The sequence below is a fragment of the Lathyrus oleraceus genome, chromosome 2, assembly GCF_024323335.1.
Source record: "Lathyrus oleraceus cultivar Zhongwan6 chromosome 2, CAAS_Psat_ZW6_1.0, whole genome shotgun sequence".
NCBI classification, from domain to species: domain Eukaryota; kingdom Viridiplantae; phylum Streptophyta; class Magnoliopsida; order Fabales; family Fabaceae; genus Lathyrus; species Lathyrus oleraceus.
In genome coordinates this window covers 228,230,540-228,249,130 of record NC_066580.1, presented here as the reverse complement: position 1 = coordinate 228,249,130, position 18,591 = coordinate 228,230,540, and the positions used below count along the sequence as shown (strand labels likewise).

Here is an 18,591-nt window from a genome sequence, read left to right as displayed (position 1 = left end):
CAATAGTTATAACATCTCTACATGTCACAAACTAAGAGAGCATGCAAATTAAGCTATTTTAAACCCTAGGGGTAAAATAGTCAATATTCACAAATCATGGATAAAGTCAACAAAATGGATTAGGATCAAACTAAGAAATGGGAAGTTACAATCTAAATCACAACTTCCTTTAATGAACATGATCATGACAATCATAATGTGATATACGAATCGAAATGGAAAATTAACCTAAAATCGAATTATGGTGAAAATCTACAATTAATCATATTATCCAAATCATGAACAAAATCAAAACTGAAATTCTAGTTATCAGACTTTGGATGTCACACAGGTTGTTATGACATCCAATTCTGCACAGACAGGGATTATGCAGAACTTAATTATAAGTGCAGTAAATAACACAAGTAATTGTTCACCCAGTTCAGTCCAACATGACCTACATCTGGGGGCTACCAAGCCAGGGAGGAAATCCACTATTAGTAGTATCAATTCAAAGCTAAACTCACCCGTTTACAACTTATCACTTAATCCCTACCCAATGCAATTTCAATCTTAATCTAAGATCAGAGTTCCTACTCACTCCCCCTCAATCACCTCAGTGATATTAAAAACACTTTGAAGTCACACTTCAAAAACAACTCTTGGTTATGCTTCACAGCTTAAACCAAGATACACAGCACTCACGCTTAAAAGCTTTGAGTGACACAACACTTACAACTCAATGAACACCCTATGCCAAAGCAATCATCTATTTGATAATGACTTGGCTTACAAGATACGTCTAATTCTAGACTCACAAAAATACAGCAGTGAAGTAAGATGGACACACTAAATCTTCACGCCTCAAAATCCCTGAAACTGAATGGAGGAATGCCTTCCTTTTTATATTGCAGCACCTGGGCTTTTGCACCTGTATTTTCCTGAATTTTAGGTCACATACGTTCCCTCAAATTCAATATTTAGGTTGCTAACAAATAGGCTATTTGTTAGGTTCATTGAATGTAGCTTGGTTGTTGATTTCCTGGATTTTCTCTGAGCTGTTGACTTCCTAAAGAATAGCCTGAGAAAGCTGTAACAGAAAACTGAACAACCTACAATTTAGCATATGCTGTCAGGCATGAATGTCACGACATTCAGCTTGACATCAAGGTCCATATGCTGAGTTTGTTTTCCCAGAAAACAGACTGTACAAATCTGCTGACCTGTACATGATCAATATGACCATACTACAGTACCAGCTTACATTAGTAAATGTCAAAGTGTCCAACTTAACATTTACACAATTGGCCTTAAGTTAGTTCTGCTATTCTCTTGAATAACAAACTAAGTAAAGTGCTGAAGTATAGCAGAACACCACTCTGCCCAATCTTCAGTAGCTGCTGTCAATGATGAATGTCACAACATCCAGTTTGACATTCAATCAGTAGGCCTTATGCCAGGTCTGGTTCTTCCTTGATAACCAGACTGCAAGTGAATACTAAGTTCTAACAGAGCTTCTGTTCCTTAGTATCTGTTGACAGGTATGAATGTCACAGCATTCAATAATCCTGTGTTAGCTAGTCCTGCAATAACTACAATGTAGTTACATATACATGTCATGACATCAGTCAAGACATTTGTGTTTTACCATACAATGCAGCCAATTAAACACCTACAAACTCCCCCTTTGGCAATTTTTGGCTAAAACACTTTGATCCCCATAACAGAGTTCATGGCAGCGGAATAAAACTAGCTAATACACTCAGAGTGGCAGCACACTCACACACATGGAAGTTAAATAAAACTTCACATAGCAGCACACATATATTCGAAGTTGCACCTAAACTTCAACATCAGCTGCAAGGGGGGAATCTTCAGATCTGTCATGAGAGTCTGTTGTAGAGACCCACTCTGTTTGTCAGGGGTATTGGTGGTTATTACTCCCCCTTTTTGTCACAAATGTTGCCAAAGCCAACAACATAGTCAGAGCACAATGACAGAGTTCCAGACTTGGTTTTACTTCACAGTTTCAACCAAGTTCACATCCACTTGATCTTGCTTCACAGCTTCGATCAAGTGATCACCCACTTTTGCTTTACAGTAGGTACCACCATATCAGATGCCATGATGTTGTTTCTGACATCCAGAACCACTCCTGCATGAACAGCATCCTTGAACTCCTGCAGGTACAGAGGCCTTCTCTCTGTAGGGTGTCTCCTTACCCTCTTGTATTCACCCTTGATGCGCGCAGCATAGCTATGATATGTTGACCAATCATAGTCTTGTACAAATCGTTTAATAGGCAGAGATATTAAACAATTTATCCCAAACATCAGTGGTTGCTATAATGTCTCAGAGAGACATATTCCCAGTTTGCTCCTTAAGTTTTCAAACTGAGTAGCATCCAGAGCCTTTGTAAATATGTCAGCCAGTTGAAGATCCGTGGCTACATGTTCCAAAGTGATCACCTTGTCTTCCACCAGATCTCTGATGAAGTGGTGCCTAATGTCAATATGTTTGGTCCTGCTGTGTTGGATGGGATTCTTGGAGATGTTGATGGCACTGAGATTATCACAGAACAATGTCATGACATTTTGATTGACATTGTACTCAGTGAGCATTTGTTTCATCCAAACCAGTTGGGAGCAACTGCTTCCAGCCGCTATGTATTCAGCCTCTGCAGTGGACAGAGAGACACAGTTCTGCTTCTTGCTGAACCACGATATGAGGTTTTCTCCTAAGAAGAAACATCCACCTGATGTGCTTTTTCTGTCATCAGCACTTCCAGCCCAATCAGCATCACAGTACCCATATAGGACAGGCTCAGACCCATGTGAGTACAGCATCCCATAGTCACATGTCCCATTGATGTACTTGAGGATCCTTTTGACTTGATTCAAGTGACTCACCTTGGGCTCTGCTTGATATCTGGCACACACTCCAACTGCATAGGAAATGTCAGGTCTACTTGCAGTTAGATACAGCAGACTACCTATCATGCTTCTGTACAGGCATTGATCAACACTGGGTCCTCCATCATCTTTGGTTAATTTCAGATGAGTAGGAGCTGGAGTCCTCTTGTGCCTGGCATGATCCATACCAAACTTCTTAACTATGTTCTTGGCATACTTGCTTTGGGAGAGAAACATGGAGTCCTCCATTTGGTTTACTTGCATTCCAAGGAAATAGGTCAGTTCTCCCACTAGACTCATTTCAAACTCAGATTGCATCTGGTGAACAAATTTTTTAACCATTTGTTCTGACATTCCACCAAAGACTATATCATCCACATAGATTTGAGCTATCATGATTTTGCCTTCCTCATCCTTCACAAACAAGGTTTTATCTATGCCACCCTTTCTGTATCCATTTGTGGTCAGAAATTCGGTTAACCTTTCATACCAAGCTCTGGGTGCTTGCTTCAACCCATACAAGGCTTTCTTCAGCTTGTATACATGCTCAGGTTGGTTAGGATCACTAAACCCTTTGGGTTGTTCCACATAGACTTCTTCATTCAGGTAGCCATTCAAGAATGCACTCTTCACATCCATTTGAAATAGCTTAAACTTCAGGATGCATGCTACCCCCAACAGCAATCTGATGGACTCAAGTCTAGCCACAGGAGCAAATGTCTCATCAAAGTCTACTCCTTCAACTTGAGTGTATCCTTGAGCTACTAGTCTTGCTTTATTTCTAGTAATTACTCCTTTCTCATCAGATTTGTTTTTGTAGATCCACTTGGTACCAATGATGTTGGACCCTTCAGGTCTTGGAACCAGCTCCCATACTTCATGCCTTGTGAACTGCTCGAGTTCCTCTTGCATGGCAATGATCCAGTATTCATCAGTCAGGGCTTCTTTCACATTCTTTGGTTCAACCTTGGAAACAAAGCAGGAATTTGAGTTTATTCCCCTTGACCTGGTAGTTACACCACTGGTGGGATCCCCTATGATAAGATCCTTAGGGTGGTCTTTCTGAATTCTGATAGATGGCACTTTGGCAGGTGCTTCTACTTCACATTCAGGAGGAGGTTCCTGTACTTCTTCAGGCTTGACTGGACTGTCAGTTGGACTATCAAGGAATGTTTCAACATCCTCCATGACATCGGTTCCTTCCTCTTTATCATCCACAATGACATTTATGGATTCCATCAGGACATTGGTCCTGTAGTTGAACACTCTATAGGCTCTGCTGTTCGTGGAGTATCCCAGAAATACGCCTTCATCACTTTTGGGATCTAGCTTCCTTCTCTGTTCACGATCTGTGAGAATGTAGCATTTACTTCCAAAAATATGAAAGTACTTCACAGTGGGTTTTCTACCCTTCCATATTTCATACAGAGTGGAAGAGGTTCCTTTTCTCAAGGTGACTCTGTTGTGAACATAGCACGCCGTATTCATTGCTTCAGCCCAAAAGTGCATAGGGAGCTTCTTTGCATGAATCATTGCTCTGGCAGATTCTTGAATAGTTCTATTTTTTCTTTCAACTATTCCATTCTGCTGAGGAGTTATAGGGGAGGAGAACTCATGGCTTATTCCTTCAGATGAGCAGAACTCATCAAACTTGGAATTCTTGAACTCAGTGCCATGATCACTTCTAATCCGGACCACACAGCTGTCCTTTTCTCTTTGAAGTCTTATGCACAGATCCTTGAAGACATCAAATGTATCTGACTTCTCTCTGATGAAGTTTATCCACGTGTATCTGGAATGGTCATCAACCACCACGTAGGCATACTTCTTCCCTCCAAGACTTTCCACCTGCATAGGTCCCATTAGGTCCATGTGCAGCAGTTCCAGAACTCTGGAGGTTGTGGAATATCCCAGCTTTGGGTGTGACATCTTGGTTTGCTTGCCCACTTGGCCTTCTCCACAGACTCTACCTTCATCAATCAGAAGCTTTGGCATTCCTCTGACTGCTTCCTTGGATATGATCTTCTTCATTCCACGTAAGTGGAGATGGCCAAGTCTTCTATGCCACAGCTTCACCTCCTGTTCTTCCTTGGCTGAGGAGCACGTTGTGGAAAAGTTAGAGAGGTCAGGTTCCCACAGATAGCAGTTGTCTTTGGACCTGGTTCCTCTCATAACTTCCTGATTGTCACCATTTGTCACAATGCACTGCTCCTTCGTAAACTGAACATGAAAACCTTGATCACACAGCTGACTTATACTGATGAGGTTTGCAGTGAGTCCTCTTACTAACAGCACATTGTTCAGTTTTGGCACTCCAGAACAGTCCAGTTTGCCCACACCTCTGATTTTTCCTTTGGCACCATCACCAAAAGTCACATAGCTGGTGGTGTGAGGTTGAATGTCTACCAGTAGATTTTCCATACCAGTCATATGTCTTGAGCATCCACTGTCAAAGTACCAGTCTTCTCTGGAAGAAGCCCTTAGGGCAGTGTGTGCTATCCTAGCATACCATTGTTGCTTCTTAATGGGAACACATCGCTTGCGTGTGTTATGCTTAGGTCTGACAGGTGAGGCTCTGTTAGGGAAGCCATGAATCCAGTAGCAGAAGGCTTTTATATGTCCAAGCCTGCCACAGTGGTGACACCGCAAATTCTGGAATATTCTCTTCTGATGATCATTCATCCTAGCTCCTCGATGTTGAGACATCGGTTGTGACATCTGCTTGAACTTCTGAACTTTAGCCTTTGGGCGTTTGTGTTCAGTTCTTTTTCTAAATCCTAGCCCAGATTTGGTTCCAGACTGCTGTCCCACCTTTAGGATTTCTTCCAAGGTGTCAGTTCCCTTATTCATCATTCTGATGGATTTGGTCATCTGGTTCAGCTTGGAGGTCAGCAGGGCTATCTCATCATTCAGCCCTTCTATGGCAGACAGTTGTTTCTGTCTCTCATCTTCCAGTTCCTTGATGAGTTTCTTCTGCTTTTCACCTTGTGCACGTACTTCTGCACTGGTGGTACACAGCTTCTTATATGCTGCAGCAAGTTCATCAAAGGTCAGCTCATCTGCACTTGTGTCATCTTCAGAGACACACACACTAGTTAGTGCAGTGACATGTTTGGCAGATTCTCCTTCAGATTCACTTTCAGAATCTCCTTCAGACCATGTGATAGCTAGCCCCTTATTTTGCAATTTGAGGTAAGTAGGACATTCAGCTCTGACGTGTCCATACCCTTCACAACCATGACACTGGATTCCTTTCCCATGGTTGAACTTTTCTTCAGAAGTTGATCTTTTCTTAATGTCAGACGGGATGTTCTTGACATTGGGTCTACCTCTTTGATCAATCTTCTTCATGAACTTGTTGAATTGCCTTCCAAGCATGGCTAAGGCTTCTGATATACTTTCATCACCTCCAGTATATCCTTCTTCTGCCTCCTCTTCAGCATTAGATACAAAGGCTATGCTTTTCTTCTTCTCAGCATACTCACCTAAGCCCATTTCAAAGGTTTGGAGAGAACCAATGAGTTCATCTACCTTCATATTGCTGATGTCCTGAGCCTCCTCTATAGCAGTGACCTTCATAGCAAACCTCTTAGGCAAGGACCTGAGAATCTTTCTTACAAGTTTCTCTTCGGTCATTTTCTCACCTAGTCCACCAGAGGTGTTTGCAATTTCAAGAATATTCATGTGGAAGTCATGAATAGTCTCATCCTCTTTCATCCTCAGATTTTTAAACTTGGTTGTCAGCATCTGAAGTTTTGACATCTTCACCTTGGAAGTACCTTCATGAGTTACCTTGAGGGTATCCCAAACTTCCTTAGCTAGTTCACAATGGTGCACCAGCCTGAAGATGTTCTTAGTGATTCCATTGAACAGTGCATTCAAGGCTTTGGAATTTCCAAGAGCTAATGCCTCTTGTTCCTTGTCCCAGTCTTCTTCAGGAATCTGCACACTGACTCCATCTTCACCTGTCCTCATTGGATGTTCCCATCCTTTGTTGACAGCTCTCCAGACTTTGCTGTCTAGAGACCTTAAGAAGGCTATCATACGAGGCTTCCAGTCATCATAATTAGAGCCATCCAACATGGGTGGTCTATTTGAGTGTCCTAAGTCCTTGTCCATGGTACTAGAAAGTAACTTCCCTAGATCTCACCCAGAACTTCACAGGCAGGGTGCCTGCTCTGATGCCAATTGAAATTCTAGTTATCAGACTTTGGATGTCACACAGGTTGTTATGACATCCAATTCTGCACAGACAGGGATTATGCAGAACTTAATTATAAGTGCAGTAAATAACACAAGTAATTGTTCACCCAGTTCAGTCCAACATGACCTACATCTGGGGGCTACCAAGCCAGGGAGGAAATCCACTATTAGTAGTATCAATTCAAAGCTAAACTCACCCGTTTACAACTTATCACTTAATCCCTACCCAATGCAATTTCAATCTTAATCTAAGATCAGAGTTCCTACTCACTCCCCCTCAATCACCTCAGTGATATTAAAAACACTTTGAAGTCACACTTCAAAAACAACTCTTGGTTATGCTTCACAGCTTAAACCAAGATACACAGCACTCACGCTTAAAAGCTTTGAGTGACACAACACTTACAACTCAATGAACACCCTATGCCAAAGCAATCATCTATTTGATAATGACTTGGCTTACAAGATACGTCTAATTCTAGACTCACAAAAATACAGCAGTGAAGTAAGATGGACACACTAAATCTTCACGCCTCAAAATCCCTGAAACTGAATGGAGGAATGCCTTCCTTTTTATATTGCAGCACCTGGGCTTTTGCACCTGTATTTTCCTGAATTTTAGGTCACATACGTTCCCTCAAATTCAATATTTAGGTTGCTAACAAATAGGCTATTTGTTAGGTTCATTGAATGTAGCTTGGTTGTTGATTTCCTGGATTTTCTCTGAGCTGTTGACTTCCTAAAGAATAGCCTGAGAAAGCTGTAACAGAAAACTGAACAACCTACAATTTAGCATATGCTGTCAGGCATGAATGTCACGACATTCAGCTTGACATCAAGGTCCATATGCTGAGTCTGTTTTCCCAGAAAACAGACTGTACAAATCTGCTGACCTGTACATGATCAATATGACCATACTACAGTACCAGCTTACATTAGTAAATGTCAAAGTGTCCAACTTAACATTTACACAATTGGCCTTAAGTTAGTTCTGCTATTCTCTTGAATAACAAACTAAGTAAAGTGCTGAAGTATAGCAGAACACCACTCTGCCCAATCTTCAGTAGCTGCTGTCAATGATGAATGTCACAACATCCAGTTTGACATTCAATCAGTAGGCCTTATGCCAGGTCTGGTTCTTCCTTGATAACCAGACTGCAAGTGAATACTAAGTTCTAACAGAGCTTCTGTTCCTTAGTATCTGTTGACAGGTATGAATGTCACAGCATTCAATAATCCTGTGTTAGCTAGTCCTGCAATAACTACAATGTAGTTACATATACATGTCATGACATCAGTCAAGACATTTGTGTTTTACCATACAATGCAGCCAATTAAACACCTACAAAAACAAGATCAACAAATAACTAAAATTAAAAACAAGGCATGGCTAATCAGTTATGAGATTAATTCTGAAAAAAAGAAAGCAAGATCAAGTTAAAGGAATTGACTCAACTTAATCATAACCTGATCACCTAATCAAATCTAACTATGGATTAATCTAATTATCAACAAAATATTAATCCTAATTAACAAAAGCAAAAAAATCCTAATTTTTATACCAAGATCAAAAATTGCCTGAATTTTGCCCAGTTTATTTGAGTCATTTTGGATTTGATGTGCATTTTTCTTCTTGATGTCTCAAATGTGACTAGCTTTTGCATACCTTGCCATGTTTTGCTCATAAAATGAATATGCTTAATGATCTTGGTGTGAGACTTTTTGAGACTTATCCTTGATTGGATAAGGATGATTCATGTTAAATTTGAGGTTCTGTTTTGACTTTTTTCTCCATCTTTGACCCTAGGCCTTGACCTAGTGGTTTGTGGCTTACATGTGGGTTTTGATTTCAGGTTTAAACATCCAAGTCTATAGCTGATGATGCTTCCTCATTTGAGCAATGATGTTTGCTCTTAATTAATAACACTTGTGTGTTTTGTAGGTTGAAGCTAACTCATTTGAGTTTGCCTTGTGGCTTGCACATTGTGAACATTGTCTGTCTGTTTGTTATTGCCTGTTGATTATTTGTCTGCACCATTGAACTGATTGGTTTAGATTTTTCACAGGTACCTAAGTTGCTTTGAGTTCTTTTGAACTTGCTTTGCTTTTGCTTGGTTGCTTAACCACTGAGGTATAGCTCCTGACTTCATGTAGTCTGGAAGACCTGTCCTGTTATGTGGGCAGACACCTGTCTGAAGTCCTCCTTAAGAGGCAATGCTTGTGTTTGTTTATCTTTGTGCCCTGTACATTCAAAGACCTCCTAAGTGAAGAGGCGTTGGCAGATACAAGGGATGTGCAATCCATCCCCTGCTATTCAGTTGAGTCATTCATCCTGCTCACACCATTGTGTTGATGCACTTTAAATATTAACCCAAGATCCTGTTGAGTCAGTCATCTGTGGAGAAGAGTTCCTACATTCTGAACTCCCACACTTTCATTTGTCTGAAGCTCTCCCAGGCCAGGGATAAGAGCTGTGAGGTCTTACCCTCACTTCCCATTTCATCTGTTTCACCCCCTAACTCTCAATGTTAGGGTTAAGAGCTAACCATGCCCTTTTCCAGTTGGCTTGTTTGTCGAGGTTGACATGACCCCTTGACTAAAGCCTAGCCTTGTATGAGCCCATCTGTGTGCATATAGTGTGTGTGCTTGCTCTTGTGCTTATGATTGATTGTGCTGTGTTAGGATAGCTTGCTCCCTTTGCAAGTTAGATAGAAACCTTAACATAAGGATCGTATGCATGACAACTTCTAGGCTCGAGTCGTAGTCTCCCTAGTAGTTTGTGTCTCCCTTTGTTTCTGGTTAGGTTAGTCCTTTTTCCCTGTTTAGGGGAACTACGTCGCCCTGATCCTCATACCAGATGAGGTACGTAGGCAGGAGATGAGCTGATCTCTCCGGGCGCCATTTTCTTTTTCAACCCCTTTGTGTGTGTTGGAGTCTGACGTAAGTCCAGCGATTGGCAGTTGGTTTCCCGTGTCTTGTTTGCTTGTTGGAGTCTGACATAAGTCCAGCGATTGGCAGTTGGTTTCCTGTGTGGGTGTGTGTTTGTTGGTTCGGAGTCTGATGTAAGTCCAGTGATTGGCATTCGGTTTCCATGTTTGCCTGTTTGTGTGGAGTCTGACGTAAGTCCATCGATTGGCAGTCGGTTTCCTGTTTGTGTTTTGTTTGGCATGTGTTAGCCGAGCTACGAGTGCTCTGATTCTTCTCTGGTTAGAGAAGATACGTATGCATAGGATGCGACATCCTAGCGAGCACGTTTCCCCTGTCCCGAACTACGTTGACTCTGATGTCTGTGCTTGACAGACTATGTAGGCCCAGGATGCGATATCCTGCCGAGTCTCGTTTCTTCCGTCTTCCTGTGTTTCCTTTTAGCCTTGTGCAGTGTTTGAGCAGTCTTTAGCAACCTTATCATTTCTTATGAGCGTGGATCCCGTCGAGTACGACGGATGCGTAGGGGTGTTAATACCTTCCCTTCGCATAACCGACTCCCGATCCCATCTTTCTCTGGTCGCGAGACCATGTCTTTTCCAGGTTTACTTCGAGCGTTTCCTTTCCCTCTTTTGGGATAAATAACGCACGGTGGCGGCTCTGTTGTTTCGTTTTCCCACCGGTTTTTCGCGTAATGCGACACCGACCATGATAGTGAAAATTGTTTTTGTTTGAAAGCGGAGGTGAGAAGGCTAGTGCAAAGTGGTAATTTATCTTTTGAAGACTCTGTTCCTAATGTGCAATCCAATTTGTTGCCTAAACATGGTGGTGCAACTGTGAATATGGTCGAGGGATGTCCTGGAAAGTATTGTGTTTTTGATGTCAATCTAATTTGAAGATCCTTGGTCGAGATGCACGTAACTTTGTGCGAGCTAAGTTATTATGAGAATGATCATGTTTCTTGCCGTATTTGTTCAAGAAACCCTTGAGGGTGTTCTATGGTAAGGAGATATTTGCAAGAGATATTAGATCAAAATCTTATTCAGATTACCAAAGATAGGGATGAAGATGAGCATGAGGTGAATGTCATAGTTCCCCATTTCAATATCCCAGAACCAGTTGTGATTTCCTATAATAGTCAAAGGTATGTTGTTTCTCCTTTGGTTATTCGTCTGCCGGGTTTTACACCATATGAATCTGACAGAGTTGTTCCTTACAAGTATAATGCTACCATGTTGGAATATGGAAAGGAATTCCATTTCCTTACCTTTCTTCTGTTCTGAATATTGATGATGTAAGTGGTGTGACCCGAAGTGATCGAGTATTTGCTTATGCGGCTCTTAAAAGAATTAAAGATGCTTCGGTGGGGAAGCAAGCTCAGATGGAAACTTCTGTTATGTAGTTTGGTCAGTCCAGCAGGGTGAACCAGAAATATGATCAGGATGAAGTGCTAAATTTGATTAAGAAAAGTGAATTTAACATGGTCGATCAATTATTGCATACCCCATCTAAAAAATATATATCCTATCTTTGTTGATGAATTCAGAATCTCACTGAGAGGCATTGCAGAAGGTCTTGGAGAAATCCTATATGGATCATGATGTAATAATTGGTCAATTCGATGGCATTGTGGCTAATATTACTCCGTGTAACAACCTGAGCTTCAGTGATGAAGAATTGCCTAAGCAATGGAGGAATCATAGTATGGCTCTGCACATTTCTATGAATTGTCAAGAATATGCTTTGTCCAATGTGCTGGTTGACACTAGCTCTTCTCTGAATGTTATGCCTAAGTGTACTTTGTCTAAGCTCTCTTATCAAGGTGCTCCGATAAGGTTTAATGGAGTTGTTGTGAAAGCCTTCAATGGCTCGAAGAAAACTGTGATTGGTGAGGTTGATTTCTCGCTGAAGATAGGTCCGTGTTTATTTCAGATTACATTTCAAGTGATGGATATCCATCCTGCCTATAGTTGTCTCCTGGTTCGTCCATGGATTCACGAAGCTGGGGCAGTGACGTCAACTCTCCATCAGAAGTTGAAATTTGTGAAGAATGAAAAGTTAGTAATTATGGGTGGCGAGCATGCCATGTTGGTGAGTCATCTCTCTTCATTTTCGTATATTGACGATGACGAAGTTGTGGGAACTCCGTTCCAAGATATTTATGTTGTTGATAATGTTGTTAAGAAGAATGGGCCATCCATGACTTCTTTGAAAGACGGCCAAAAAGTTGTTGGGAATGGTCAATCTGTCAGATGGGGTCAAGTTGTTGAACTTGATGAAAATAAAACAAAGCTAGTTTAGGCTTCTCGGCTAGTTCAACTCGTAGAGATTTGAAGCATTTCCAAGAAGTTTTTCGCAGTTCTGGTTTCATCAACTCTGAAGACCAATCTGCTGCTGCAATCCTGGAAGATGATCAAGAGCAAGAAGTGCCGAACTTTGTGACACCCAGATTAATGTGTCGGAATTGGACTACTGTTGATGTTCCCTATACTATTCACTTGTCAAAGTAATATGTTTTTTTTTTCAAAAATCCTTTCACTATGCCCAAGGTGAAAGTGAATTTATGTGGGCTTTGTTTCAAATTTTATCATCATTAATAAAATGTTATTTTGTTTATCCATATTATGGTTTCTCTTTTTTTCTTTTTCTGGAAAAAAATGTTAACATAAAAAACCAAAATAATAATCACTTTTTATAACTGCATCATAATTATGCATTTATTTGTTAATTTTCTAAAATCAAGCATAAAATCATTGTGCAGATTAATTGTTAAACCCATTGAAAACAATGACTTTATGCCCTTTCCTAACTTTGAATTCCCCGTGTTTGAAATGGAAGAAGATGATGTTGAAGAGATTCCTGATGAGATTTCCTATTTGCTTGAGCATGAGGAGAAGACCATTCAGCCTCATAAAGAGCTTTTTGAAGTGATTAATTTGGGTTCTGAAGAGAACAAGAAAGAAGTCAAGATTGGGGCACTACTTTGTCCAGATGTTAAGAAGAGGATGGTAGAGCTTCTTAGAGAATATGTGGATGTGTTTACTTGGTCTTATCGAGATATGACAGGTCTTAATACTGATATTGTGGAGCATAGATTAGCATTGAAGCCAAAGTATCTGTCAGTTAAACAGAAGTTGAGAAGAACTCATCCTGATAGGAATGTTAAGATCAAATAGGAGGTTCAGAAACAAATTGATGTTGGTTTCCTTGTTACTTCTGAGTATCCTCAGTGGGTAGCCAACATTGTGCTTGTTCCAAAGAAGGATGACAAAGTTAGGATGTGTGTTGATTATAAAGATTTGAACAAAGCAAGCCCAAAGGATAATTTTCCTTTACCGCATATTGACATGATGGTAGATAATACAACTAAGTTCAATGTTTTCTCCTTTATGGATGGTTTCTCCAGTTATAATCAAATCAAACTGGCATCCGAGGACATGGAAAATACAACATTTATTACACCCTAGGGAACATTCTGCTGTAGGGTGATACATTTCAGTTTGATGGATGTTGGTGCAATGTACAAGAGAGACATGACTACTCTTGACCACGACATGATGCACAAAGAGGTATATCTCTATGATATGATTGAAGCTACGCGAACTATACCTGAGTGTATCACACACTCAAAGATATAACATAATCGTCATCGAACTTTATTTATTTTTGAAGGAAAGGGAAAACATCGATAAAACCCGGGGGAAAGAGAAATGGGTAAGGAAGTTGGTTATGAAAGGGGAAGGTATTAACACCCCTAACATCTATGGTACTCCATGGGAATCGTTTCGAATGTTCTTTGCAAGAATATGTGTTATTATCTTAAGATTACTCGCGAAAAGGGAAATGAGGGGTTAATAAATAGATGTGAAAAAGGTAAGAAATAGATAAGTGTGCTCTCTAAGGATTTGGGCCCTCGTGCCTACGTATCCTCATTCATGCAATGAGGAAATTAGATCTCCGTAGTTTGTGGAACTAAGACAGATGCATTAGTTGTTTTTAGTGGACAATATTAATGTTCGCGTTCTACTGTCGACTTGCTTGTATGCTCGAGCATGGGAGTCTTAAGCATCGGTCTGTTTGCAGTAGAGTGGATGAACTCGGAACGCACTCTAGTAGTTAAACATTGCTTACTCGCACATGGAGACTTAAGTGTCGTTCACAGTAGAACGGAAGTAACATGTCCTTTCTAAAAAGGTTTTAAATTGAAAATGAAGCCCAAAGGCAAAACTGAGTTTGATGAGGTGAGTTTTCTTTTATTCTCAAATGAGAGTCATGATTTGAATTGTACTAAAGTCTATGAATAAAGATGAATACAGTGAGCAACTGGGTCATTCGTCCCACACCCAAAGATATTCAAAATGAGGAAATGAATTCTACACTCTCATCCCTTCTCCATTACTTAAGGCTTATATCATACAATCCTAATCGTCTGGTTAATTATTTTTGAGTTTATTCACAAAATGGTTTTAGTTTTACTGGGAGAACAAAAGGGAAAGAAAAGAAACCCTGGAAGGTTGAAGTCTGATCTTCAGTTTGATCTCCATGTCTGTGTAGAAAGACTTATCAATTATCCGATTTGAATTCCACTAAAGTCTATGAATAGAGGCGAATACAATGAGCCACTGGGTCATTCATCCCGTACACAAAGATATTCATAATGAGGATAAGAGTTCTTCACTCTTATCCCTTCTCTACTACTTAAGGCTCATGTCGTGCAATTTGCCTCATAACTGATGAGTGTTGAAGTTGAATTTCCTTGCAGCTTCTTGTGGTGAAGGTTTGTCTTTGAAGAATGAAGAGACTTGACGATCAACTGAATCAAATTGTGTTAAAGTCTATGAATAGAGGTGAATACGATGAGCAACCGGGTCATTCATCCCGTACCCAAATATATTCAGAATGAGGATAGGAATTCTCCACTTTTACTCCTTCTCTATTGCCTAAGACTCGTGGCACACAACTTGGCTCATGATCGATAAGTGTTGAATCCATCTTTGTTGTGCCTGAATAGGAATCATGTCTTATACTGATTTGAATTGAATGAACTCTTGATCTTTGCTTTATGAATCTTGATTGAAGTCTTGAGATCCAGTATCCAGTACAACTTGAACACAAGGACTTGCCTTATCAAGTGACCAAGGGTCTTTTGATCACTTGAATAGGCTTGGGGAGTTAAGCACAGTCAAAGGATTTAGTTGATCAAAGTGAACTTTGATCAACTTAATCAGATGGGAAATAATAGTTGAAAATGAATATACAACAACCTAAAGGATTAATCAATAGTTATAACATCTCTACATGTCACAAACTAAGAGAGCATGCAAATTAAGCTATTTTAAACCCTAGGGGTAAAATAGTCAATATTCACAAATCATGGATAAAGTCAACAAAATGGATTAGGATCAAACTAAGAAATGGGAAGTTACAATCTAAATCACAACTTCCTTTAATGAACATGATCATGACAATCATAATGTGATATACGAATCGAAATGGAAAATTGACCTAAAATCGAATTATGGTGAAAATCTACAATTAATCATATTATCCAAATCATGAACAAAATCAAAACAAGATCAACAAATAACTAAAATTAAAAACAAGGCATGGCTAATCAATTATGAGATTAATTCTGAAAAAAAGAAAGCAATATCAAGTTAAAGGAATTGACTCAACTTAATCATAACTTGATCACCTAATCAAATCTAACTATGGATTAATCTAATTATCAACAAAATATTAATCCTAATTAACAAAAACAAAAAAATCCTAATTTTTATACCAAGATCAAAAATTGCCTAAATTCTAACAAGATTAAAACATAAACAAAATTAAGATAAATTAAACTCATTAACATGGATTAAATGGGGTTAGGGAAAGATTAATGGGCCGGGGGGTGTTATAATCGGAGGGAATGGTATGAAATGAACATCTTGCTTGGGTCAAAGGCCCAAGCTCCAAACAACTCCATATGCCAAAACCGGATTCATCGAGAACCGTGACCTGCCTAAAGAAGCTCATGGATTCAAAGTAGATGCACACCGTAACACGAAAGCGGCAGGAGTACATGTTGATGTCCATAACAAGAAGCCGTCGCCGTCGGCATTTGGATCCTGTTGCTGTGACTTCCTCCGTGCCAAAGTCTTGTTTTCGCGTCGTCGATGGTGATGCGGTCGTTTGATGCGTTGTTGCGCTCGTGATTTATGATGAAGATGGCGACGTAGCTTGCACGGAGTTACGGTAAGCTCCTCTTGTTATTCCTTCCTCGGTCTATCTCTAACTTCTTGTTACAGTCTTCATTCTTTCCTTCCCCTTCCTCTCTTGAGTTCTTCTGTTTTGTGGATTCGTTGTGGTGAGAGAAGTGTGGCTGAAGAGTTGTTCTGGATTGAAGGTTTTGCAGTGTTGAAGGTTGAATGTTGTGGATTCAGTTCAGAGCAGATGGTTGTTGGGAGAGGTTGTTAGGGTGTCTTTAATGGAGATTCAGGTTCTGCTATGGAAGCTCTTGGAGGGTTTTAAGGGGAGAAAGATGGAGGGTTTTCAGTTCTGTTCATAGGTTGATTGAGGAGGTTAGAGGGGGTCTTTGGAAGCAGTGGTTTTGGGAGGTTGTTATCGGTTGTGAAAAAAAATCTCCTGAAGGTTCTGTTATCAATGGAGTTATGCAGGTTCAATGAGTTGTTATAAATTCTGTTGGAGTGTGGTGGTTTATTAGAATTTAGTTAGGTTGTTAGGAACAATTATCAGTTGTTAATTCAGTTATTCAGTTGAGGGGGTTTAGTTTCAGGGTTATTAGGGAGAGAGTGAAAAGTGGTTTTGAGTTTTTGTTATGATACTGGTGGTGCCCCCTGAACGAATGATAACCTGTCTTTTATAACTCAAAATTCTGTCTTGAATACCATCCAAATTCATCCGAAATTAATCGTAAATTCAATTGTCAGTTACTAATTAAAAAGTTGGTTGGATTAGTTACATGAAATGAAATGTAATATGAAATTCAAGTGAGATTTCAAATGAAATTTTCTACTGTTCTGCAAAATGAACAATTTGTTAGTTATTTAAGTGTGTAGTGAAAAATTGGAAATTTTGTTTATAGGTTTTAGAATGGTTTTTCATTTGAGTTAGGGAGTTAATGAATATCATTGGTTAGGTCTGCAGTCAGTGTAATAATGTTAAGTGAAGACTTAATGTAGTTAGTGAAATTGGTTAGTTTGCTTGTTAGCACTATACTGAGATTTTTTTCTGGTTGTACTATGATGTATGTAGGAAAATGCGTTGCAGAACGATGTGTATTGCTATGAAAACATGGAGGGAGTTTCAATCTGCTAAGAAAAAGTGGCAGCTCTCCTTTCAACCGATGCATATGCAATGTATTTAACTGAAACTCTCTTGGAATTTACTTTGAAATTCAAGTTAAATTTAGTTGAAATGAAGTTCAAGTTAAATTTAGTTGAAATGAAATTCAGAACACTGTTACGAATTGGAAATGCAATGAGTATATTTTTTGACTTAACGTTATTCAAATTAAAATTCTACTTGTAAAGTAAGATGCAATGCTATGTTGTTATTTGGAATGTCATTATCATGTATTAATATGTATTAGTATTAGAAATTGATTGCGAACGCAATGTGATTAATCTATTAATATGTATGCTTGGTTATAGCTTGGACTTATATATTGTGTAAAACTTGAAATGCTAGGCCGTGATGAATGGAAGCATATGGATATGGATTTGGATATGGATTTGGACATGGATTTGGGGCAGCTCATGGAATGCTCGAATTGCCCTTAGATTTTGTGTTGTCATGAAAAATATTGAGATTTTGTAATGTAGTTTTAGGATTGAAATTGAAAATGGTTGTGTAACGCATTTTGGAAACAAAGGTTATAATTAAAAATTTGATAAACACATGTACGTGGGTGTTCGCGGTGCGGTTTGGATGGTTTTGACGATAAAAATCATCCGAATCGCAAAAGAAAAAAGCATGCGGTTCAGTTTGGTTCAGTTGGTTTTTAGTAATAAAACCAAACAAAACCAAACCAATGCGGTTTGGATTGGTTCGGTTGGTTTGGTTTTTTACAATATTTTTATTAAGTCATACATACACCTATAGAGAACAACATAACTTTGTGTTTAGTAATTCATACATTACTAAATAACATCAAAACTTATCATATTTGGACAAAAATTTCGCATTCAATATACAAAAAGTTAGATTAGACAAAAGTGGAATAAAAAACATATATATAATAGTAGCATAAAATAATATCAAAGAAATTATAATAAAACATAAAAAACATATGAGGTGAGAGACTAAAGAAGATGAAAAAAAGAATATAAGAGATGCGAGATTGAGAAGAAAGGTGCGATAAAAATGTAATTGGAAGAGAAAATAGTAACATAAAAGGATAAAAAAGAAAGAACATAAGAGAGAAAATATTATAGTAGAAAAGACAAACATACATGGTGAAGAAGATGATAAGAATGTGTGATAATATTATGAGAGATTTAAGAAGGTTGAAATTGAAACTCTAAGTGTGAGTAAGAGAAAATCGTTTTTAATTGTAAGGTTAAGG

General features: G+C 39.1%; 1 long non-coding RNA gene across 1 annotated transcript; it reads left to right on the top strand.

Annotated features, from left to right (window-relative positions):
- The first annotated feature begins 16,002 nt into the window (after positions 1 to 16,002).
- On the top strand, positions 16,003 to 17,925 carry LOC127118971 (uncharacterized). Its single transcript, XR_007802502.1, has 3 exons — positions 16,003 to 16,259; positions 17,280 to 17,383; positions 17,715 to 17,925. It is a non-coding gene; the product is annotated as an uncharacterized LOC127118971 (long non-coding RNA).
- The last annotated feature ends 666 nt before the right edge of the window (positions 17,926 to 18,591 follow it).